Source organism: Vicia villosa, linkage group LG5, assembly GCF_029867415.1.
Source record: "Vicia villosa cultivar HV-30 ecotype Madison, WI linkage group LG5, Vvil1.0, whole genome shotgun sequence".
NCBI classification, from domain to species: domain Eukaryota; kingdom Viridiplantae; phylum Streptophyta; class Magnoliopsida; order Fabales; family Fabaceae; genus Vicia; species Vicia villosa.
Genome location: NC_081184.1, coordinates 141,730,116 through 141,754,688, shown reverse-complemented (window position 1 = coordinate 141,754,688; position 24,573 = coordinate 141,730,116). Strand labels below are relative to the sequence as shown.

Here is a 24,573-nt window from a genome sequence, read left to right as displayed (position 1 = left end):
GATGAGAGACTAGTATGCTATTTATAATAAAACCTAACATACTAACTAATGGGCTTTTTTCCACAAGACCCATTATACAAGCCAACTTAATAAACAAGCTAACTTAACAAATTAGGGTTTAAACACTAAAACCTAATTTAACATGCTAACAACCCTAGCATCTTCGACACAAGCATGTGAACAACCTTCGACTTCATGCTCAATCCTATCGAACCAAGAAGCTACCTTTCGACCATACTAGAGTTCGATCCAATATCTCACAAATCTCCACCTTGGACCTAACTCTACAACGTCAAGGAACAGACTAGCTTTCTTCATGCAGCTTTATCAACTGCATACAGTGGAAAAACTTGCAACTCGGCAATGTCTTTGTGATCATATCAGCAGCATTGTCTTCAGTCGAAACCTTCAGCACTTGGACTTCTCCACGCTCGATTACTCCTCTGACGAAATGCAGCCTCACATCAATGTGCTTAGTTCGCTCATGATAGGCTGAATTTTTCGACAGGTGTATTGCACTTTGACTATCACATTTAACAGTGATACCTCGACCTTGAAGTTTCAGCTCATTCGCAAAACCTTCAAGCCACAATGCTTCTTTCACAGCTTCAGTTAGGGCAATATACTCCGCTTCAGTGGTTGATAGAGCAACAACCTTCTGAAGTGTTGCTTTCCAACTAATTGCAGTGCCAAACATAGTGAAAACATATCCAGAAATAGATTTTCTGGAATCCATACAACCTGCATAATCAGAGTCGACATATCCTTCTATTACTGCTTTACTATCTTCACCCAAGGCTCCACCATAAATTAGGACTCTATTCAGAGACCCATTTATGTACCTTAAAATCCACTTCAATGCTTGCCAGTGAGCCTTTCCAGGATTCGCCATGTACCTGCTTACAAGACTTACTGCATATGCTATGTCGGGTCTAGTACAGACCATAGCATACATCAAAGAACCGACTATATTAGCATATGGGATGCTATTCATATAGGCTCTTTCGACATCAGTACTGGGACACTGATCAATACTTAGCTTGAATTGAGGGTTTGTTGGAGTCACAACTAGCTTCGAATTCGACATACCAAACTTTTCAAGAATCTTCCGTAGATATGCCTCTTGAGATAGGCATAACTTCGACTTCTTTCTATCTCTTCGAATGTCAACTCCAAGAATCCTGGAAGCAACTCCCAGATCCTTCATATCGAACTCCTTATTGAGTTCAGCCTTCACCCTCATCACATCTTCAACACTGTTGCTTGCTATGAGAATATCATCCACATAAAGCAACAAAATAACAAATGAATTACCAGGTCGAAATCTGAAGTAAACGCAGTGGTCGAACTGACTTCTAATGAAACTTATGCGTGCCATGAACTTGTCGAATCTCCTATTCCACTGTCGAGGAGATTGTTTCAGCCCATACAAAGATCTCTTTAACTTGCACACATAATCTTCCTTCCCCTTTTCGACATACCCTTCAGGTTGCCTCATCAGGATCGTTTCATCTAGATCACCATACAAGAACGCAGTCTTCACATCCATCTGTTCCAGTTCAAGATCGAACTGTGCCACCATGGCAAGCAACATTCGAATGGACCTATGCTTCACAACAGGAGAAAACACATCATTGAAGTCGACACCTTCTTTCTGAGTGAAACCCCTTGCAACTAACCTTGCCTTGTATCTTTTCGACGTCACTCCTTCAATTCCTTCCTTAACTTTGAAAATCCATTTACAGCTGACTAACCTTGCCCCATCAGGTTTCTTGATCAGTTCCCAAGTATGATTATCATGAAGAGATTTCATCTCATCATCCATGGCCTTCAGCCATTCAGTCTTATTTCGACTCCTCATAACTTCCTTATAGTCTCTAGGTTCTTCGTCTAGAACCTCACTTGCAGAGATTAAGGCATAAGCTATAAGATCTGCATATCCAAGTCTCTGAGGTGGCTTGATGACTCTTCTCGACCTATCTCTCGACAATAGGTAGTCATCGTCAGTTTCCTCAACTTTAGCATCTTCTGCTTCTTCTTCGACTTCATCTGGGATATGCAATTCAGCATCAACATGCTCCACCTCAACAGGAATCTCTACCTGTTCCAGCTCTTCGTCCGATGTTTCTGTACTTCGACCAACATCACCAGTTTTCTTAAAAGCCATTTCAGCTTCATTGAAAACTACATCTCGACTGGTGATACACCTCCTGTGACCTGGCTCTAGGCACCATAGCCTATAAGCTTTGACTCCTTCAGGGTATCCCATGAACATGCATTTCAGAGCTCTAGGTTCGACCTTGTCTTGCCTAATGTGAGCATAGGCTACGCAGCCAAATACTCTCAGTTTGTCGAGATCTGGTGGATGTCCCGACCAAACTTCTTCAGGTGTCTTCATATCTAACGCTGTCGAAGGACATCTGTTTATCAGATATGTTGCTGTCGAAACAGCCTCAGCCCAGAACACCTTTGTTAACCCCGCACTAGTCAACATGCATCTGACTCTCTCCAAAATAGTTCGATTAAACCTTTCAGCCAAACCATTTTGCTGTGGAGTACCTGCAGTAGTTCTATGCCCTGCAATACCAGAGGCAGCACAAAAACTGTCGAATGCCTCATTGCAAAATTCAAGGCCATTGTCGGTTCTCAACCTCTTGACCTTTCTGCCAGTCTGATTTTCAACCAGAGTCTTCCAACTTTTGAAATTCTCAAAAGTTTCATCCTTAGTCTTCTGGATGAATACCCATAATTTTCTGGAATAATCATCTACTATGGATAGAAAATACCTTGCTCCTGAATGTGATGGACACCTTGCAGGCCCCCAAAGATCAGCATGGATGTAATCAAGGGATCCATGTGTTCTTTGTTTGCCTTTGTTGAACTTCACTCTGCAAGATTTTCCAAGTACACAGGGTTCACAAAACTTCAGCTTTTCGACTTTGTCTCCACCAAGCAGATTTTGTTTCCCTAATTCGACCAGACCCCTTTCACTGACATGGCCCAATCTCATGTGCCAGATTTCTGTTTTCGACAAAGGTTTCGTGGATGCAACATTTGTCGAACCACTTACAACTTCAGCCTCAAGGGTATACAAGCCTTGTTTCTTCACGCCTCTCAAGACTTCCTTCGAACCCTTCATGACTCTTAGGATACTTTTCTCTCCTTGGAAAACATATCCTTTCTTGTCGAATTCACCAAGAGAAATCAGATTTCTCTTCAAATCAGGAACATACCTGACTTCAGTCAACAACCTTATTGACTCATCATGGAGCTTGAATCTCACAGATCCAACACCTGCAATCTTGCAAGCCTTGTTGTTTCCCAGCAATACTGATCCACCATCTTGATCACATAATTCCTCGAACAAGTCTTTGTTTGGAGTCATGTGCCAAGTGCAACCTGAATCCATAATCCACTCCTTCTTAGAGTCACTGCTTGAAACCACAAGAACATCAGATGATTCGAAAACATCTTGAACAATGGCAGCGTTGCCATTATCCTTACCTCCATGATATTTCAAGCGTTCAGGGCACACCTTTCTTGTGTGACCCTCCTTCTTACAATGGTAGCATCGAATGCCAGATGCTTCGCCACTGTAAGTCTTCGACTGGCTTTTGCCTTTCTTCTTGTCGAACTTACCATCCTTTCGTAAGAGTTTTCCTTTAACGGCCAAACCTTCGCCAACAGTCGAAGGTTTATGCTCCTTTCGTTCATTCAAGTCCTTAGAGTACAAGGCTGATTGAACTTCTTCAAACGTCAGGGACTCCCTTCCATACAAGAGAGTTTCTTTGAAGTGAGCATGTGATCGAGGCAAAGAACACAATAGTAACAGCGCTTGATCTTCATCATCGATCTTCACATCAATATTTTCAAGATCAAGAATCAGCTTGTTGAACATATCCAACTGCTCAGCCAATACTTTGTCTTCAATCATCTTGAATGAATACAAAGCTTGCTTCAGGTAGAGTCGATTTACCAGCGATTTGGTCATATACAAACTTTCAAGTTTCACCCATAACCCTGATGCCGTCGTCTCCTTTGATACCTGCCGGAGAACCTTATCACCAAGGCTCAACAGAATTGCGCTGTGTGCTTTCTCGATCATATTCGTCTTCTCCGCTGCCGTCAATTCTGCATTCATGGCTGCCTCTCCCTTCAACGCTTCCAAACAACCCTGCTGAACCAGTAGGGCTTTCATCTTCAAGCGCCACAGACCGAAATCATTCACTCCGGTGAACTTTTCAATCTCATACTTTGTTGAAGGCATCTTCTCCACGCTCACCGCACCAATTTGTTGTGAATTGAATACCAAGAACAAAGTATAATAGGGAATTAGGGAGGAGAAGAAGAACACAATATTTGGTTATAACTGCTATTCTTTTACTTTCTCTTAAAACAAGATTACAAGTTTACAAGAATAACAAATAACCTCTCTCACCCTAAATTAGGATTTGCAGCTTAGCAATGATGAGAGACTAGTATGCTATTTATAATAAAACCTAACATACTAACTAATGGGCTTTTTTCCACAAGACCCATTATACAAGCCAACTTAATAAACAAGCTAACTTAACAAATTAGGGTTTAAACACTAAAACCTAATTTAACATGCTAACAACCCTAGCATCTTCGACACAAGCATGTGAACAACCTTCGACTTCATGCTCAATCCTATCGAACCAAGAAGCTACCTTTCGACCATACTAGAGTTCGATCCAATATCTCACAGAGACCAATAATAGAAGCGAACAGACACACCTCTTCGGAAACAGTTATGTCTGTTGGAACGGGTGCAACTATTCAAACGAATCGTTATGTCCGTTGGGAACGGGTGCAACTATTCAAACGAATCGTTATGTCCGTTGGGAACGGGTGCAACTATTCAAACGAAACGTTATGCCCGTTTCTATTATTCATATTCAATTACGCGTTTGGTTCGACGAGCGTGCACTCCGCACTACCCTAACTCGTTTCAAACTTAACGCATAATTGCATTGGCCTATAGTAAATCACATTACTACCAAAATGCATTGATGATACTAAAATCACCAACTAGCCCGGGCGGAGACAAGGCCCAACTAGCCCGGGCAGCCGCCCGGGCTCAACCCCTATTTTCTTTGTATACCTCCAATTTAATAGTCGATTTTTAGACAAAATTAATAAAAATAGGATGTAAAAATTAAAACAGATAAATAATTAATGGTGTAAAGTTTTTTCTAAGGTGCATAAAATTTCTGACTCCGCCACTGGGATTATCCCATTCGGTTGGATATTTCCACCCTTGAAGATGATATCTATTGATAAAAAGCTTGTAATACAATGATGTTGGGAACTTTATTTTCTATTCTTATAAACAAAGGTGAGCTTTGGCTATTCCCTGCAACGCTTGCTCTTCTCTTATTAAGGAATTTTTTTTCTTTAAACTTCTTCTTTTAATCACTTCTGCCTCCATGCTCACAAAGGATATTCTTGTTTGTTGGCTAACCGGGTCACTTCTTAAACCTCAACACATTAATCACTTCTGCCTCTCACTTACCCCCATGTATTTCACTAAACAAAAGAGTGAGTGTTTGGATAGTATTAAAAAAAAATTCTAGCACTCATCACAAATCAATTATAATTAAAAAAAAGGAAAAAAATCCCACACACACTTAGTATGAATATAGTTAGATTAGATTGAATCAAATGTAAGCCTAAACATTTTGTCAACTTGATCTAGTGTTGTCATTTACAATACCCCCTCTTTAATTAGAAACCACAACTTCTAAAGCCAAATATATTGCAATCTAACCACTTGCGTAAATATTTTAAGTAAGCAAAGCAAAAGGGATTTGTTATATATTCTAACAAAGTAAAGTAGGCTACTATAATATATAATACAGATATAGTATAATTTGTCAAGAATTATGCAACAGTATACAAATTTAAAGATATATAGTAACTTATTTAATTTAATAAAAGCAAGATACCATATTATATAACTTTCCTATATATAGTTCCATATCAAAGACAACATAACAATAACCTCAAGCTCTAGTTAACAATAACTCATCAAATTCCCAAACAAAGAACATGTATGCTTCTACTTCCTTTACTTCACAACATGTCCATGAGATTCTTGTAGAATCTCACTCAAGAAGGTTACTCTTCCAAAATCCAAATGATCATCCATCACTTAAAACCATTTCTCATTTCTTCATAAACAACCACAACTCAACTGACCCGTCTTTCGGAGCACAAGAGTTTGATTCAAATGTTGTGATGATAGTTGCAGTCCTATTATGTGTGTTTATATGTTTACTTGCATTAAACTCCATCATAAGGTGTGTGTGTTCCTTAAGGTTTTCAAACGTAGCTATCGACAACAGCGACTCTGCTTGGAGTTCGAGTAGCAATACTTCACCTAAATTGGCTCAAAAAGGAATCAAGAAGAAAGCTCTTAAGAAATTCCCAAAAGTGAGTTATTCAACTGAGTTGAAACTACCAGGTTTGGATACCGAGTGTGTGATATGTCTCTCCGAGTTTACAAATGGTGAAAAGGTGCGCATTTTGCCTAAATGCAACCATGGATTTCATGTATGTTGTATTGACAAATGGCTAAAGGAACACTCATCATGTCCCAAGTGTAGACAATGCCTTCTTGAAACTTGTCGAAAGATTAGTGGGTCGCAGGTGCAGCCAATTGTGTTGCCAGTGCCAGAAACCATTATACAGATCCAACCACTAGAACCTGAAGCTTTGGAGAGTAACTATAGGGAAATATGAGATAATTCTAATTAATCTCTTAATTTCTTTGGTTATGGTTGAGCAAGAAAGTTCCAATACGGTGAATTACAGTTAGGAATTTTCTTTTCTTTACTATGACCTCAAATGTAAAAATACATTACTTCAAGTATTTACTGTGACCTCAAATGTAAAAATACATTACTTAAACTGTTGAGTTCATTTTTACATCCAACAAGTTACCGTGTAATTATTTGAAATTTTGAGCTGAGAATACTTATATAATATTGTTGTGAAATTTATTTGTTTTGTTTGTCAGTTTCTTCTTATTGATCTCTGTCTTTTGGGTAGAAGATTTACTTGGTTCCAACCAAATGATTATGTGGAGACCCATGTCGATTGTACTTTGGCGTGTGATGGTTGGTGGAACTAGTGAGGGTCTAACTCCTACGGGGTCTTCCTCAAAAATGTGTCTGATCATTCTTCCCCTTATACTTCATTATCGAAAAAACAAGTTTTAGATATCATATCTTTTAGATTCAATAACCATTTGCTTGATCATCGAGGTTTTTTTGGATGTTGTCTACACTTGTTGGACTAGTTCTTACTCCTCCAGTTGGAAGGTATCCATGCTCAAAATGAAACTTAAGACCCTTTCTTACATTCTCAAAACCTGGAGTATTACATTTTCTAGTGTGTTAGAAATGTCGAACGAGTTCTCTATTTATAGGTAAAAAGGTGGCTAAAATATAGAAATAATCGATGGACTTTTTAAGATTTCAAATCGATTATGAAGTACAAAAATGGAAGGTTTTCAATAGAGTCCTTACTAATTGACTACTAACCCTAATAGTTGATTATGAGGCGTTACAAAAAGGGGTAATAAAACCTCATCCCAAAGTGATGGTAATGAAAGTCCTGGACTATACTGCTTCAATATTTCCTTCTTTAAAATTAGTAGGCACCTTCTCGGAGCAGAGTTAAGGTAGTTTATTGAGATGTACCATTACCAAGCATTCCTTCCTCGTATCTTTTTCTATTTCTTTGTTACTATGTTCCCTCATGATTGACTATTCCTCTAATTTTGAAGATTTTTTGAACCATATCCTTTGTTGGATCGCTCACAAACTTGTGGCTAAAGTCTTGGTGACCAGGTTTAACATATGTGATAGTTAAGTTGCTTTCCCTTAACCAATCATCTTTTCTTAAGGGTGGACTTCAAATTGATGACGATGTGACATTCAAGTAATTTGTTGATTTGGTTAAAAAAAATCAAGAAGAATTAACATAATTTAATGAAGATTTAAAGAAGCTAATGATTGTGTGAGATAGAGTTTTCTAGACTACATGTTAGGTAGGTTTTGCTTTTGTGGTAAATGGTGTGCTAGGGTTCGTGAGTATGTGTGTTCTCTATTAATCTAGATGTTTTTGTTTCTGTATGAATATTTTTCCTCTCTTGTATGTATTTTTGTTGATCTTGAGATCATATATATATATATATATATATATATATATTACAAATTATTATTGGTATTGTTCTTATCTTTTTGTTTAAATGCTTTGTATTTGTGTTGTTGTAGAAAGAGACATCATAGATCTTGATTAAGAATGATACCTGTTAGTTTCTATACTCTAGACATGGATTTAGGGCTAATCATCTTTATGGGTATCGGAGTTTAATGCCTTTGTGTTGTTCGATCGGTTGGGAAATCGTCGAAAGAGCAATATAGTTGAACTCTCGTCAGTGTTACAGGAATGGACATTGATGTGGTGCGTCTTGAATGATGCCTGGTGATTTCGATGCGTATTATGAGTGTGTTGTGATAAGATCTTCAGATTTAAGTATTCAACGAGTTAAGTAGAAATATGATTCCAGAATGAATTCTCTTAGGCTACAATAGATTGTTTATTTGTTTTATTTATTTTCCCGCATTTACTTTATGTAACCCAATCATGAAACTTAGAACGTGAGAAAGTTGAACGACAGTTTTTCTCTACCAATCTCTATGGACTACGATACGATATAACCTATATCACCCGGTAATAATTAACCTATTACTTTTTGCTTGCTGCTTTAACGCTTCAACAACATGGTGTCGTTGTCGGGGATTGGTTTTGAGATTAATCGCATTGCAATGGTTTCACATTTTAAGTTTCGTAAATATGTCCATATCGTATATTTTGTGCATATTTTAATACTTGTTTATTTTTGTAGATTGATACATGTTTAAGTTTTCATAGTTGTATATGTTTGTGTGTTTGATTTTATTCCTCTTCACTTTTGCTATTTAGCAAGGTGAAGTTGGCTAAACAAATTGAACTCGGATAGTTCGTAAATTCTAAATCTTCACTTTTCAATTTTTCTAGTCAATTAAGGATTTTGTAAATATTGCGTTTAATGTATATTTGTGTTTTTACACATACCTGTATATACTTTTGCTTTTAACTCGTTTTTTAAGTGTTTGGTCAAGACACTTTCTTTATGTTGCGTTGAGGCGAGAGCATTGGCGTATCGTAGAGGAAGTTACTACCAGGCACAATAAAGGCATCAAGCTAACGACGTAAAACAAGCGCTTGTTAGGAGGCACCCCAACGGTTGTAAATTCTGTTTAATTTTTCTATAAATGAGTTGTGTAGGTGAGAGGTGGAGAGTGGTTGAGACTGCATAGTTACTGTACTGGTTTTTTGCCCAACTGGTATAGCGCGCTCAACGCGCTTCGCGTGCCTTGTAGCTTTTGGCCAGTGAATTCTTTTTAATGGTTGACTTGGCTAGCCTTTTTCTCACTTACACCAAGGCTTTATAGTATGGTATTTTATAGTTTTATATTTAATTCTTTTGTTTGTGTTTAGACTCAAATTTTGGCCCGATTACTTGTAGTCACATTTGGTAATTTTCCGATTTTGATAGATCAACATGCCAATTGTGCGGTAATGATATTGTTAAAAGTTGTACGTAGCAAGGTACTCGTTTATCGCTTTCTATAGCATAAATTTTTAGGAGACTTTTCATTTGTACAATTTTCATATCATTCTTTCTTTTCGTATAACTTGCTCATGACTTGAATCACATTAGTTCCCCCTTTTTACCCATAAATGTGAGGAAACTTTCCATTGTGTATATATGCGAGAGACCGGCATTTCTTGTTTTAACTGGATATTATTATGTTTAATCTTTTGTTTGTATTGATTTTGTGAATGCACGAAAATGATCAAGGCACTTGTTTGATTTTGAGCACAACTACCATAGCCAAATATTAATTCACCTTGTGAGTGTGTGATCATTCGTAACCCATTTTGAGCCTTTTTTGTCAATGTCCATATTGTTTTTGCTTAATGCTTGTTTATGAGTGTTTGGTTTTTAATTGTGTATGGATGTTGATTCTTTGTTTTCTTGAATCCTCAACTATGATTTATAGTTTGAATTTTTACCTTGCCTTAGAAAGTAGGGAGTATTCATATTATGATTATGGTTGTAATCAAGTTGGGGAGAGGATGTTACCTGCTTATGTTGTGGTTGATATGAGGTTGTGGAAAGAAAAGAAAAAGAAAAGGAAAAAAATCTGGAAAAAAAAAAAGAAAAAGAAAGAAAAAAGAGAAAAAGTTTGAAAAAGAAAATAACAAAAAGAGTATGGAATAAGATGCGCTAATAAGTATTGTGTTTGGTGTGAAACGTGTGGTTAAGGAAGAAAGTTTTAATCGAGATTTTATTGTTTGAAACTTTGTGGAAGTAATTACTCCCTTAGGTTTAGACAAGTTTTTGTTTCGATTAGCTTTGGGACTTATCCCTTGTTTGTTAACTGAGCCACATTACAACCTTGAAAGCCCTTATGATTCATGCTGTTGCATTTTCAATACTATTTTTGGATGAATGCATAATTTTGTCTATTGTTTGCAAGATTTTTGGGTGTGTGTCAAAGTCCTCATCTTACGGTGTTTTTCATCTACGGATGAGTTTTTGCTAGGCGTGATTCATGATTGAGCTTGTTGTGTTTAGAATGTTTTGCATGATTTTTGTACTTAGGATTAGTTTCGTTATCATGTTTTTGTTGTAGGATTGTGGTAACTATTTACTTTGTTCGTACGTTTTTGTTGAACCGTACAATTATTTCATTTTTCCAAATCTTGTTGATTATTGATTCGTTGGATTTTCACTTTTGCGATTTGAGTGTTTGGCCTTGTTTGAGGACAAAAAAATTCAAGTTAGGCAGAGTTTGATAAGTGCCAAAATGTAGTTATTTTGTGTATGTAAATAGTGACACTTATCGATACTTTTTGTTACTACCGTTTGAATAATTCCCCGTTTTTGTGTAATTTCGTATACTTTGAGTTTTATTACGTTTTTCGTGTAAATATCTACCGTTTGATAGTCTTAACGTATTTTTGTAGGTATTGTTGCATATTTGGAGCATGAGCAATAAAGTGTCGAAGACAGGGCTTCAAACGCGCGTTTTTGGAAGGAATAAAGTTCTGGTATAGGGTGCTTCGCGCGCACAGAAGTTTGAGTGTATATTTTTCCTCTCTTGTATGTACATTTGTTGATCTTGGGATCGTATATATATTTTCTTTACAAATAATTATTGGTGTTGTCCTTGATCTTTTTACTTAAATGCTTTGGATTTGTGTTGTTGTAGAAATAGACATCATAGATCTTGATTAAGGATGATATCTGTTAGTTTATAAACTCTAGACATAGATTTAGGGCTAATAATTTTTATGGGTATAGAGTTTAATGCCTCTGTGTTATTCGATCAATTGGTAAATCGTCGAAAGAGCAATATAGTTGAACTCTCGTCGGTGTTGCAGGAATGGGCACTGATGTGGTACGTCTCGAATGATGCCTAATGATTTTGATACGTATTGTGAGTGTGTTGCGATAAGATCTTCAGATTTAAGTATTCGACGGGTTGATGAGTAGAAATACGATTCCAGAATGAATTCTCTTAAGCTACAATAGATTGTTTATTTGCTTTATTTATTTTCCCGCATTTACTTTCCGTAACCCAATCATGAAACTTAGAACGTGAGATAGTTGAACGGTAGTTTTTCTCTACCAATCTCTGTGACTACGATACGATATAACCTATATTACCCAGTAATAATAACTTTCTCTATCAACAAACTCTACAACACGTTATCATTACAACAAACTGAATGAGATTCGGTTTATATATATACTCCAATTGAAATGAAAGCTAAATGCAAATGAGATTTAAATGCAAACTTCACTCAAATGTTAAACCAAATGCAACTAAAATGCAAATGCTAAATTTGTGTTATATCTAACACACGTTAAATAAAATTCAACATTGCGACACAATTCAACATTAAATCCACTTGTCGACGCATGATAAATTGTTTATCACACCACTATTTCACTTCAATGTGGCGCAATTAACGGGGAGTTTCTTCACATTCTTCCTTGTTGCGAGGTAAAATTTGCAGGAATATTTCACTTTCCTCCACGCTCTTGTTTGATATTCTTGCTTTTCTTCTCGCCACTGTAACGTATACCGTGTAAAAATATGGCCTGAGTTATCTGATTGGTGATTTGAAATGAGATGCTACTTTCTACAATAACCTTAAATCATGTTATAAGTTGGTATTTATTCATGTAGTTAGTCATATAACTAGTTAAAATACTCTAAAAATTATCATATGACAAAATGTCTATCACTCATTTTTTCATAAGTGGCTAATGACATAAACACCTCAGTCAAAAGTGATGGTTTTTGGACGGCTTACTCTCACCAGATGCAGGATCCAAAGAAACAATAACTTCAGTGATATCCAACAAATCATGATACGAATCCAAGTAGTGGTACTTGTCAATTTGTATTACTGCCACTCCATCCAATAAGTTAAAGCCAAGAAGCTAATCAAAAAGCATAAAGAATTTCTCCCTTTCCACAAGCACTTTCCGTATAAAAACACGTACATCTATAGACAAATAGTATTATTGGATTGCATATCAAATTTAGCTTAAACATTTTGCCAATTTGATCATTTGTTATCATTTATAATACACCACTATAATATAACCACTTGCATGAAGGTTGTAATAAAACACATATTATACATCAGTATAAATTTATAACTCCCCTATATATTATTCTCTATCTAAGATAACATAACAACAACTCTGAAGCTCTAATTAACTAATTCATCAAGTTCCCCAACAAAAAATAAACATGTATGCTTCTACTTCCTTTACTTCACAACATGTCCATGACATTCTTGTAGAAGCTCACTCAAGAAGGTTACTCTTCCAAAATCCAAATGATCATCAATCACTTAAAATCAACTCACCTGTTTTCACAAACAACCACAATTCAACAGACTCGTATTTTGGTGCTCATGGATTTGATTCAAAATTTGTAATAATAATTGCAGTCCTATTATGTGCGCTTATTTGTTCACTTGCATTAAACTCCATCATAAGGTGTGCCTTAAGGTTTACAAACGCTGCGATCAACAACAACGAGTCTTCTTCGAGTTTGAGCAGCAATCTTTCAACTCAATTAGCCAACAAAGGAATTGCAAAGACAACTCTCAAGAAATTTCCAACAATGACTTATTCAGCTGAGTTGAAACTATCAGGTTTGGATACAGAGTGTGTGATATGTCTCTCCGAGTTTAAAAATGATGAAAAGGTGCGCATTTTGCCTAAATGCAACCATGGTTTTCATGTTCGTTGCATTGACAAATGGCTAAAGGAACACTCATCATGTCCTAAGTGTAGGCAATGTCTTCTTGAAACTTGTAGAAAGATGGGCGGGTCGCAAGTGCAACCAATTGTGTTGCCGGTGCTAGAAACCATTATAAGGATCCAACCATTAGAAGCAGAAGCTTTTGAACGTAACTATAGGGAAGTGTAAAATTATTAGAGTTACTCCCTTAATGCCTTTAGTTATGGTTGACCAAGAAAGTTCAAATGAATGTAAAAATACATTAGTTAATATTTTGGTACATAATTTTATTTTTCATATAAGATTATTATTTATTAATAAAGGAAACTCAAATTTAATAATGATAAAAAAGAGTACAAATTATACTTATATTACTTAATCATAGCCGTCTCTGTTGGGTGAGAATATGAGAATGCAACGGTCCAGAGAGGGGTGAATAGACCTTCCAACAATAATTTGACCGATTTGAAGATAAGTTTAGTTTGAAAATATAAGAGTTTAAAAACAGTTTGTGTGTGTTGCTCTTTTTGTTTTTCTTCTGTTTCATACCCTGCTATTGCGTGTGTTGCTCTCTTTGTTTCTCTTTTGTTTCATACCCTGCTTTTGTGTTGTTAATGTTAGGTTAATAATTCATGACCCTGCATTGTGAAAATGACTTTGAATCTTGAGCTATCCAAGCCATATATTAGTGTGTATTCAAGTGTGTGGATTCATCGCGGAGAATCCTTTGTATTACTTAGTACTATCTCCCGTAGTACTACTCCAAATATGATTGAAGAATCTGTCGTTGTCGGAGATCCTATTCAAAACATGATCAACGATGCATTTGGAGTTGATATGAATTATACTAATGAAATACCATCTGCATCAAATTTGGAGATTGACCAGGAAGATTATGTGATCCCAAGTGCAACTCAGGAAAGAAAGGAAGCCAATGAATACTGTGAATTGGCTAGAGAAGGAGAACAACCTTTATATCAAGGGTGTAGACAATATTCTAGACTATCTTTTTTTGATAAAGTTTGTACTATATAAAGTGTTTATGTGGATTAAGTGAGAAGACAATGCCAATGATTTTAGAGTCAATAAAAGAAGCATTTGAATTAGGGGTGGCAATTGAATCCATTAAGACAAAATTCATCCAATCCATCCACCAAAAAATCTATCAAATCCATCCACCACTTAAAAAGTAAGCTAATGGATTGGACAAAATCCATCCATTTATATACATGAATTAATCCAATTCATTCATCATATTTTAGTGATCCAATGGATTATTGTTATTATATATTTTAATTCCATTATATCATTTAAAAAAAATGATTTTACTGTATTTTCAAAAAATATGATTTTACTGTATGTTGAAAAAACTAGATTTTACTGTATTTTTTGAAAAACTCGATTTTACTGTAATTTCAAAAAACCTGATTTTACTATATTTTCAAAAAAAACTCGATTTTACTGTATTTTGTTTTAAAAACCCAATTGTATTGTATTTTCATAAAACTAGATTTTACTGTATTTAGAAAAACAATTTTATGGTATTTTTAGAAATACTTGATTTTACTGTATTTTATGAAAAACTTGATTTTACTGTATTTTAAAGAAACTTGATTTTACCGTCTTTTCATAAAATTTGATTTTATTGTATTTTGTTTTAAAAACTCGATTTTACAATATTCTCAAAAAACTAGATTTAAATGTATTTAGAAAAACAATTTAACTCTATTTTTAGAAAAACTTGATTTTACTGTAATTTTGGAAAATTTCAATTTTACTGTATTATTAGAAAACCTGATTTTCTTGTATTTTGTAAAATCTCAATTTTGCAGTATTTTAAAATAGTGATTTTATTGTATTTTCAAAAACCCAATTTTACTGTATTTTACTAAAAATTAGATTTTACTGTATTTTTAAAAAAAAATGATTTTACTGAATTTTGAAAAACTCAATCTTACTGTATTTTTTAAAAGAACAAATTTACTATATTTTTTAAAAAAACTCGATCTTACTATATTTCATAAAACCTGATTTTACTATTTTTTTCAGAAAACGTGATTTAACTATATTTTCAAAAAAAAAACTCTAATTTACTGTATTTTCCGAAAAACCACAATTAACTATATTTTCAAAAAAGTTGATTTTACTGTATTTTGTTTTAAAAACCCAATTGTACGGTATTCTCAAAAAACTAGATTTTACTGCATTTAGAAAAAATATTTTACTGTATTTTTAGAAAAACCTGATTTTACTGCTTTTTCGGAAAAACCAAATTTTATTGAATTTTTTGAATAACTTGATTTTAATGTATTTTCAAAAAACATTATTTCATTGTCTTTTCAAAAAACTCAATTTTAATGTATTTTATTTTAAAAACCTGATTTTATTGTATTTTCAAAAAACTAGATTTTAGTGTATTAAGAAAAAAGATTTATTGTATTTTTAGAAAAACAATTTATTGTATTTTTAGAAAAACCTGATTTTACTATAATTTTTGAAAAACACGATTTTGCTATATTTTTAGAAAACTTGAATTTATTGTATTTTTTAAAAATCTCAATTTTGCAGTATTTAAAAAAAACAGATTTTATTGTATTTTTAAAAACTTGATTTTAGTGATTTTAAAAAAAACTCGATCTTACTGTATGTTTAAAAAATTTAAATTCGCTGTTTTTTCAAAAAAAAAACCCGATTTTACTATATTTTCAGAAAACCTAATTTTACTTTATTTTCAGAAAACGTGGTTTTACTATATTTTCAAAAAAATCGATTTTATTGAATCTTGATAAAACTCGATTTTACTATATTTTCAAAAAGATCATGGTTTTTCTAAAAATACCGTAAAAATGAGTTTTTCTAAAAATACGGTAAAATCAAGTGTTTTTCCAATTACTATAAGATCATGGTTTTTTTTTTAAATATAGTAAAACTTGTTTTTTTTAGAAAATAAAATAAAATCATGTTTTTTTCAAAATACAGTAAGATCGAGTTTTTTTAATATACAGTAAAATTGAATTTTTCCAAAATTATCTTAAAATCTGGTTTTTGAAAATATAGTAAAATCGAGTTTTTCCATAATTACCGTAAAATCAAGTTGTTTCAAAATTATAGTAAGATCAAATTTTTTGAAAGTACAATAAAATTAAGTTTTTTGAAAATACAGTAAAATTGAGTTTTTTGAAAACACTGTAAATTCTTGTTTTTTTGAAAATATAGTAAAATTGAGTTTTTCGACAAATATAGTAAACTCGAGATTTTCCAAAATTAAATAAAATCTTGTATTTCAAAAAATATAGTAAAATCAAGTTTTTTGAAAATACAGTAAAATCTTGTTTGTTTTTAAAATATAGTTGAGTTTTTCCCAAAATTTAGTAAACTCAAGTTTTTTTAGAAATACAGTAAAATAATGTTTTTTCCAAAATACAATAAAATCGAGTTTTTCCAAAAAATACAGAAAAATCGAGTTTTTCTAAAAATACAGTAAAATTAATTTTTTTTGAAAATATAGTAAAATGGAGTTTTTTATAAATTTACAGTAAAATCAAGTTTTCAAAAATTACAGTAAAATTGAGTTTTTCCAAAATTATAGTAAAATCAAGTTTTTCAAAAATTACAGTAAAATCGAAAATTTCCAAAATTATAGTAAATTAAGTTTTTCAAAAATTACTGTAAAATCAAGTTTTCTGAAAATACACTAAAATTGAGTTTTTCCAAAATTACAGTAAAATCAACTTTTTCCAAGATTACAGTAAAAACAAGTTTTTTGAAATACAGTAAATTAATGTTTTTTGAAAATACAATACATTTTGTTTTTTGAAAATACAATACATTTTGTTTTTTGAAAATACAGTAAAATCTGGGTTTTCCACAAATACAGTAAAATCAAGATTTTTGAAAATACAGAAAAATTGAGTTTTTGACAATATAGTAAAATCTGGGTTTTTGAAAATACAGTAAAATTTAGTTTTTTGAAAATTATAGTAAAATTAAACTTTTCTAAAATCACAGTAAAATCAAGTTTTTTGAAAATACAATAAAATCGAGTTTTCTAAAAATATATTTAAATTAATTTTTTTTTTATGGATGGATATCCGTCCACTAAAATGATCTAAATGGATGGATTGGATTGGATATTTTTAAGGAAGTTTAAGTGGATTGTTAATGGATAATGGATTATTTTGATCCATCCATTAACAATCCAATCCATATCTATCCAATCCATTTATTTTGCCACCCCTAATTTGAATATGTAAACATTCCAAGTTCGTTCTATGAAGCCTAGAAATCAATCACAAAACTTGGTTTAAATTAGTAACACTTCCAAATGGAAAACAAATGAAAAGGACCATGTTAACAAGAAGAAAAAAAAGGAAATTCCTGCCAAAGTTCTTCGTTATTTTCTATTAAAACCTCGATTACAGAGATTATTTTTGTCATCAAAGACGTCGGAGATATGAGATGGCATGCAACAGATACTAAAAAAATGATGGAATGATAAAGCATCCTAAAGATTCAGAAGCTTGAAAGACATTTTGACTTGACACATGTATACTTGGTTTTCATCAGATCTGCGAAATATGGGTCTTGCATTGGCTAGTGATGGTTTTAATCTATTAAAGTTTTGCGTAGAATTTAGGTTGTACAAATCCTGCTAGTTTGAAACAATATTATAAACAAGCAGATAGAACAATATTACAATTATATGGAATATTATTAATATATTGGCTGTAAAGCCAATATTTTCTTTTGTAGAAATATTTTACAGGATTACAAGTATACTATAAACAAGTTTATTATAATATTATAATTGGCAGGATTACAAGTCTATTATAGTTTTCCCTAGAATTTAGGCTGTACAAATCCTGCTAGTTTGAAACAATATTATAAACTAGCCGATAGAGCAATATTACAATTCTATGAAATACTATTAATATATAGGCTGTACAGCCAGTATTTTCTTTTGTAGAAATACTGTACAGTGATCCTGTAGAGGCTAAATAAATTACATATAGCCCAAATATTGCTCTTTTGGCTTTGATTTTTCTATTACAGTATTTGTACATCTGATATTTACCATAAATATTTTAGAGCAATATTTAGACCATTATTGAAATCCTACTAGTTTGAAACAATATTACAATTCTGCTTTCACTGCAAAACGGGAATCATCATCGAAGCCACCGACTGGCTGCTGTTCCACATCCACCGTCTCTGAACAATCGTCCTACCACGCAATAACTGTGAAATATTTAACCACAAACTATTTACCATAAACCTTACCAAGAGACATTTTAAACCTTAAGGAAGGATTACGGGTGCCTAACACCTTCCCTTAATCCTAATTTCTCGACTTACCTAGAAATCTATTTATTTAGGTTTTTTCCCGTGGTTCCCTTATCCTTAAGATATAATAAATATAGGTGGCGACTCTGTAATTTAAGTTAGAAAACTTAAAATTTAAAGTCGGTTGTAACAGTGTTCATGATATGTGTGAATGAATATATGTTATTCGAATGTGTTTTGTTGGGAATAATTATTCGAAATATGTATGTATTTAGATGTGAGTTGATAAATAATGGTGCAATACATGTTATGAGATGCTTGAATACATGGGATTAAATTGCTATGTGCTAATTGATGCTTTGATGATTGGTTTGAAGTCATGTTGTGTAATGTGGTGCAATGTTGGAAAGATGTGATTATGTAGTTTAAGAGGTTGAGAATCATCTTATTTACATAAGTCTTGTTTGTTGCACACTTACACTAGCATGAGTCTTTAAAAGAGGCAATGTCGGGTAATCTCGTGGAGATTATTTGCTTGTCCCAAACCTAACGAGTATGGGGTTTGAAAGCTTAACGGGTATGGCGCTCTGAGGTGGTTATCTAGTTCAAGAGATGGACAATCGGCTTGCCGAAAATGATAACTGAGAGATCCACATGCATATCGTATAAAGTCACACTTAAGTCGCACGTGTCGGTGTGAATTGTTGTTGTGTGTGATTATGTGATATGATTGTGTGGAATGATTTTAGTGGATATGTGTATATGTGGGTGTTGTGATTTGATATTGTATACTTGATTGTATTCATCATTGGATTACAATTGTTGATTTAGTAATTGGATATGATTACTTGAATTATGGCCCTTTGTTGAATGAGCTAAACATGTGAATCTTGATATATGGTATGTGAATGCATGTTTTTGAGAAGAGTGACGAATTTGTGACATGTATTCTTGTTGTGTTTTACATTTCTCATTATTATGTTTATTTGTAATGATTTGAACTCTCACCCTTTTGTTTGAGTGATGCTCATTGTGACATCGTGCAGGTTCCGACGAGTTGTGAACTTATCCGAGGATTTAGCCGAGGAGATTTGGTTTATCTTTTGATTAGGTGAGATTCAAATGCTCTGGTCATGTAACACTTAGGGGTTTATTTGAACTCATGTTTTGGTTATTTAGATATTGTTATCTTTTTCGTATTTAACATGATATTTTGGATATGTTGTTAAAGGCTATGTTGCCTAGATCTTGGATTTCATGTAGCATAGTGATTATGTTATTTTGATTTGGTAGATGAATATGGTATGGGATATATTCATTGAAATTGTTTGAGTTGTATTTATTCTTCCGCGTGCGATATGCATTACATATGAAAGCATGAAGTGTCAAATTGTATTACAATATGATTAGTGCATGTTTTGTATGTTTGTTCTAGGTTTTTATTGCGGTGAAAATAACATGTGACACCCTTTTTATTGTATGCATACGAATATTATGAGAATAATTGCTATAATTTGGGGTTAGAAAAGGGGTGTTACAGGACGAGTAGCTCCAACCTAACGCCGAGTAGTGAGATCATATGAGCAACCCAGAGATGATGTTGAGGTTGTTCATGCTCAGGAGGTGCATGGTATCTTAACATATGTGTTACCTGTTGCTGATGAGGTGGTCGTTTCAGATGCGGTACCTGTTGCTGAGGAGGTGCCCATTACAGATGCGGAGGTGGCTAATGAGGTGGATCCCACAAATTCTATTGCTCGTGATGATACCGACGTTACAACTCCTACTTAGAAAGAGGCATCTTTTCACACTGATGGAGCATTCCTGGGAGGACTTAGTGACCGATCAGTGCTCACCGTGTATGATGACCATGCCGCATACAGACTATGGCAGGGAGATGTATATATATTTTATGTTTTACTTCAATTTATTTATCATTGTTCTATGATGTGTTAAAAGTTTACTGGTAATTTTTTAACTTTGTTTGTTACAGGACCGTTAGCCGCTGAAGGTTACATCCCACAGTTCAAAGATGAAGAACTTTCTTAGCAGTTTAATGCTTAAGCAAGTCAGACGCATTGTTGTTGAGTTTGGTCTCCTAGAGTTCGCCAACTACTCATTGACCATGCTGGATGTGCCATTTCTGAGTGCTTTTGTTGAGTGATGGCACAAGGAGACATCTCCTTTTCATTTTCGCATGTCTTGGCTTCGAGATAGGTACAACGAGCTTGTGGAGGCAGGATGTATGAGGTTGCCGCTACAGTGTACATGTTACATCTAGTGGCATATACTCTCCTTGCGGATAAGTCCCATGTTAAAATTGATGCCCATTACATGTGGCTCTTCAGTAATCTTGAAAGTAACAGCTAGGCTTGGGGTATGTTGCATTGACCATCCTATATACAACACTTGGAGTTGCGGCTGTCTTTGAGACCACACATCTTGCTGGTTATTTGAGTCTATTCCATGTATTATTTGGCGTTTAGTTCTTATTTAATTGGTACTAATAATATTCCTTAATTATTATTTATTATGTCTATCTTTTTTTATCAGTGCTAGATATATGAACATTCATACGGGAGCCCCACAGGTAAGGAGATGGAAGGCCTCACAAACATATCCATGTGGTTTTCTGGAGTACAGAATGAGGCTTAATGCTTTGAGAGTAGAGGATGTCATCTGAACAACCATACAGATGTCTCTTGGCCCACCATGAATTTGACAAGTCTTCTTTATTTTAAGGTTATATAAGATGGGAGACCTTAATGGCTAGACACTTGCTTGACAGGTGTCTACGACAGTATGGGTATGTCCATGACATCCCACACCTAGTTACAGATGTTCCAGCTGGTGGCATTGATAGGTGGTTTTAGAGTAACATCATCAGCTCTTCCCGTGCCATTAAGGATAACACAGTGACGGTTCAACATGATACACATTGTGAGGATGGTTACTTGGAGTGGTACCTCAGTGTATCACACCCTAGCATCATCCCACTTGTTGACCATACAGATGATGTTGTGCCTTCTGATACTAGGGTGCCTTCTAATGTTGGGGTTTCTGATGTTGAGGTATCGACTGATGACATGCCGCCATCGCCGCTTCCACCAGACACAAATGACCAAGAGCGCCTGCAGATGATCGCTGTATTTTGGATAACCTCATGGGTTTGGTAAACCCAAATGGAAAGATTTTTAATGGATTATCTCAGGCATCACACATAGCTTGTGGGGGGGATATTAACTATTTGATTTTACAATTGTATTATTTTATATTTTTTACTTCGACTGCTTATCACCACTGTACCTTTTATTATATAATATTTTGACGATTACATGTTTCGAAGGTGAAGATAACTTAAAACATTACAACAAAAATAAATAAATAATAACGAAACATGAAAACATAGACACTACCAGGTGATTCTGGAAGTTTCAGCATCTTAATTATATTGTCGACAAATCTTGAAATTTTTGCATCAATCTTGATCAACTCCTTAGTTAGTCTACACATAAATGATCTCCACATCACCGTCAAATCTTCGGCGGTCTTCAACGCAATAAGGTTGTATTGCACCCTTCCATCAGTATCAATCCAATCTTCATGAAACTTGATCTTTATCACCAATCTGTTATCGGTAACAGATAAAAATTCATTCAATTTGGATGTCAAGTTGGTAAGAGATGTGGTGCCATCCCGAAGCAATAACTCAACAGAAGGTTTATATCCGTTGAAGTACACTTATTCCTTATCAAAAATTGAGGAAGAGGCATTTTGATATGCTTTTCTCAATAATTGATGAACTCTATTTATACAACTTTGGAATCACTCTGAACCATACAAAACAGTTGGTGCAATCACAACTGTACAAATTATCAGCAATATCCTAGCCGTTAAAAATGTTATATTACAGAACTATGGGAAATTTCACATTTGAACTAAATTTCTGGTAAAATATTGCAAATTTTTAAAAATTCGGAATTAATTGTTACTCAACGTAAATTTCAAATATACTAACAGAAATTTAGTGGTTACCGGAAATATCAAACTTCCTACAGAAAGTTTTATTCGGACATTTGGTTCTCATTTTAACCAGCAACACTTTTGGCATTATCAAAATATAGGGGTTGCCAAGTATAACTGGGGGTGGGTAGATAGTTAAATTCTCCTCAGTTTGGTATACTTTGTCGGTTGTTAAATATGGGGACATTAAAGGTTTGATTCTTGATACTTCTTGGGTAGTTAATAGTTCAAAGTCTTCGATTTGGTGGCGAGACATAAGATATCCTTATGTAATTGGGGGGAGGATTCAAATTGATTCAGTAACAATATCTCCTGCAAATTAGGGAATGACTCTGAGATTAAATTTTGGCATCACAAATGGATTGGTGCGACTTCTTTGAAGCATTGTTTTCTTGGTTTGTTTGACAGTGTGCAAGGTTCAAGATATTCGATGAAGGAGCCTGATTCTTGGATTAATGGGAATTGGTCTTGGAATGTTAGGGTCAATTCAATATTGACTTCAAGTACCCTGAGGAGCGAATGAGAATATCTCAATAGCACTTTGTTAGATGATGCTTCTAATCCAGATTCGTTGGATTCATTTGTGTGGTGGAGAGATGCAACTAGATTCTTTGTCAAATCTGCTCACCTTAGATTCGCAAATGTTTTATTATTAGGTTCTCAACTGGATTTTGGATTGTTTAGATGCTCTCAAGTTGTTGTGGAAATCAAATGTGCCTAGTAAAATTTAAATTTTTTCTTGGAAATTGCACTTTAGAAACCTTCAAACTGAGGACGGTCTTCCAAACATGGGGTCTTGATAGGAGCTCATAATTTAGTATGTCCCGTATGTCTAGGACAAGAAGAAACACATTTTTATCTATTTCTTTCTTGCCCGATCATTGTGCGTGTTTGACATCTTACTCTCGAATGGGTTGGTTGAGGTCTGTTGCCTTAAAGTGTACCGCTTTTAGATCAATTGAAGACTTGGGGCCTTCTCTTGAAAGGTAGAATAAAAAAGAAGTTATGTATGTTTTTCTAGTTATCAATAACTTGGTCAATTTGGTTAGTTAGGAATGATATACTCTTTAAGAATGGTCATATAGTGGTGAAAGATATTGTATCTTTAACTAAGTCTTTTGCGTGTGATTAATTCAGAACAAATTGTAAGAATGATGCAGATGTTGATTTCAATGTTTGGACTATTAGCCCATTAACTTGTATTTGACAACATTGCGATTTCGGCCTATTTCTCTTCAGTTGTATTTGGGTTGAATACAAGCTCAATTTTAATACAATTTCTTTGTTTATAAAAATATATATTTATATCCTCAAAGTTTTTGGAAATCGAGAAGAAAATAAACTTACAAAATATATTTTTAAATATTGTCATAACTTCTTAAGTTTTAAGTTTTCTGTTGAGACATGAATATTTTTCTTAAATTTTTTATGTTAAAATTGAAGTTTTTCATAGTTTGCTTCAAATTAAGATTTTTTTTTTTAAGTAAAGATATTTGTTAAGAAGAGCCATTGACTTTTTTCAAAGAAAATATCACAATCAATACTACATCTTCAAAATATAAATATAACAAATGAGGCGTGATTCAAAAAGTTGTAAAACAATGCTACTTTTTTTTTTTTTTATAAGTTTCTAGCTTGTAGTTGAGACAGATATTTTTCAAAAAGATTCTTAAGATATTTTGATGTTAAACTTTAAGTTTTCTATATTTTTCTTCAGACTAAGATATTTTGTTTTTTGAAGTAAAGATATTTTCCAAGAGGAGCAGTGACCTTTTCAAATAAAATATCACAATCAATACTTACATGTTCAAAATATAAATATAATAAATGAGGTAGTTGTTATACAATATGGACAATT

General features: G+C 33.8%; 1 pseudogene; it reads left to right on the top strand.

Annotated features, from left to right (window-relative positions):
* Nucleotides 1-6,021: 6,021 nt before the first annotated feature.
* On the top strand, nucleotides 6,022-13,598 carry LOC131607595 (uncharacterized; annotated as a pseudogene).
* Nucleotides 13,599-24,573: the final 10,975 nt, after the last annotated feature.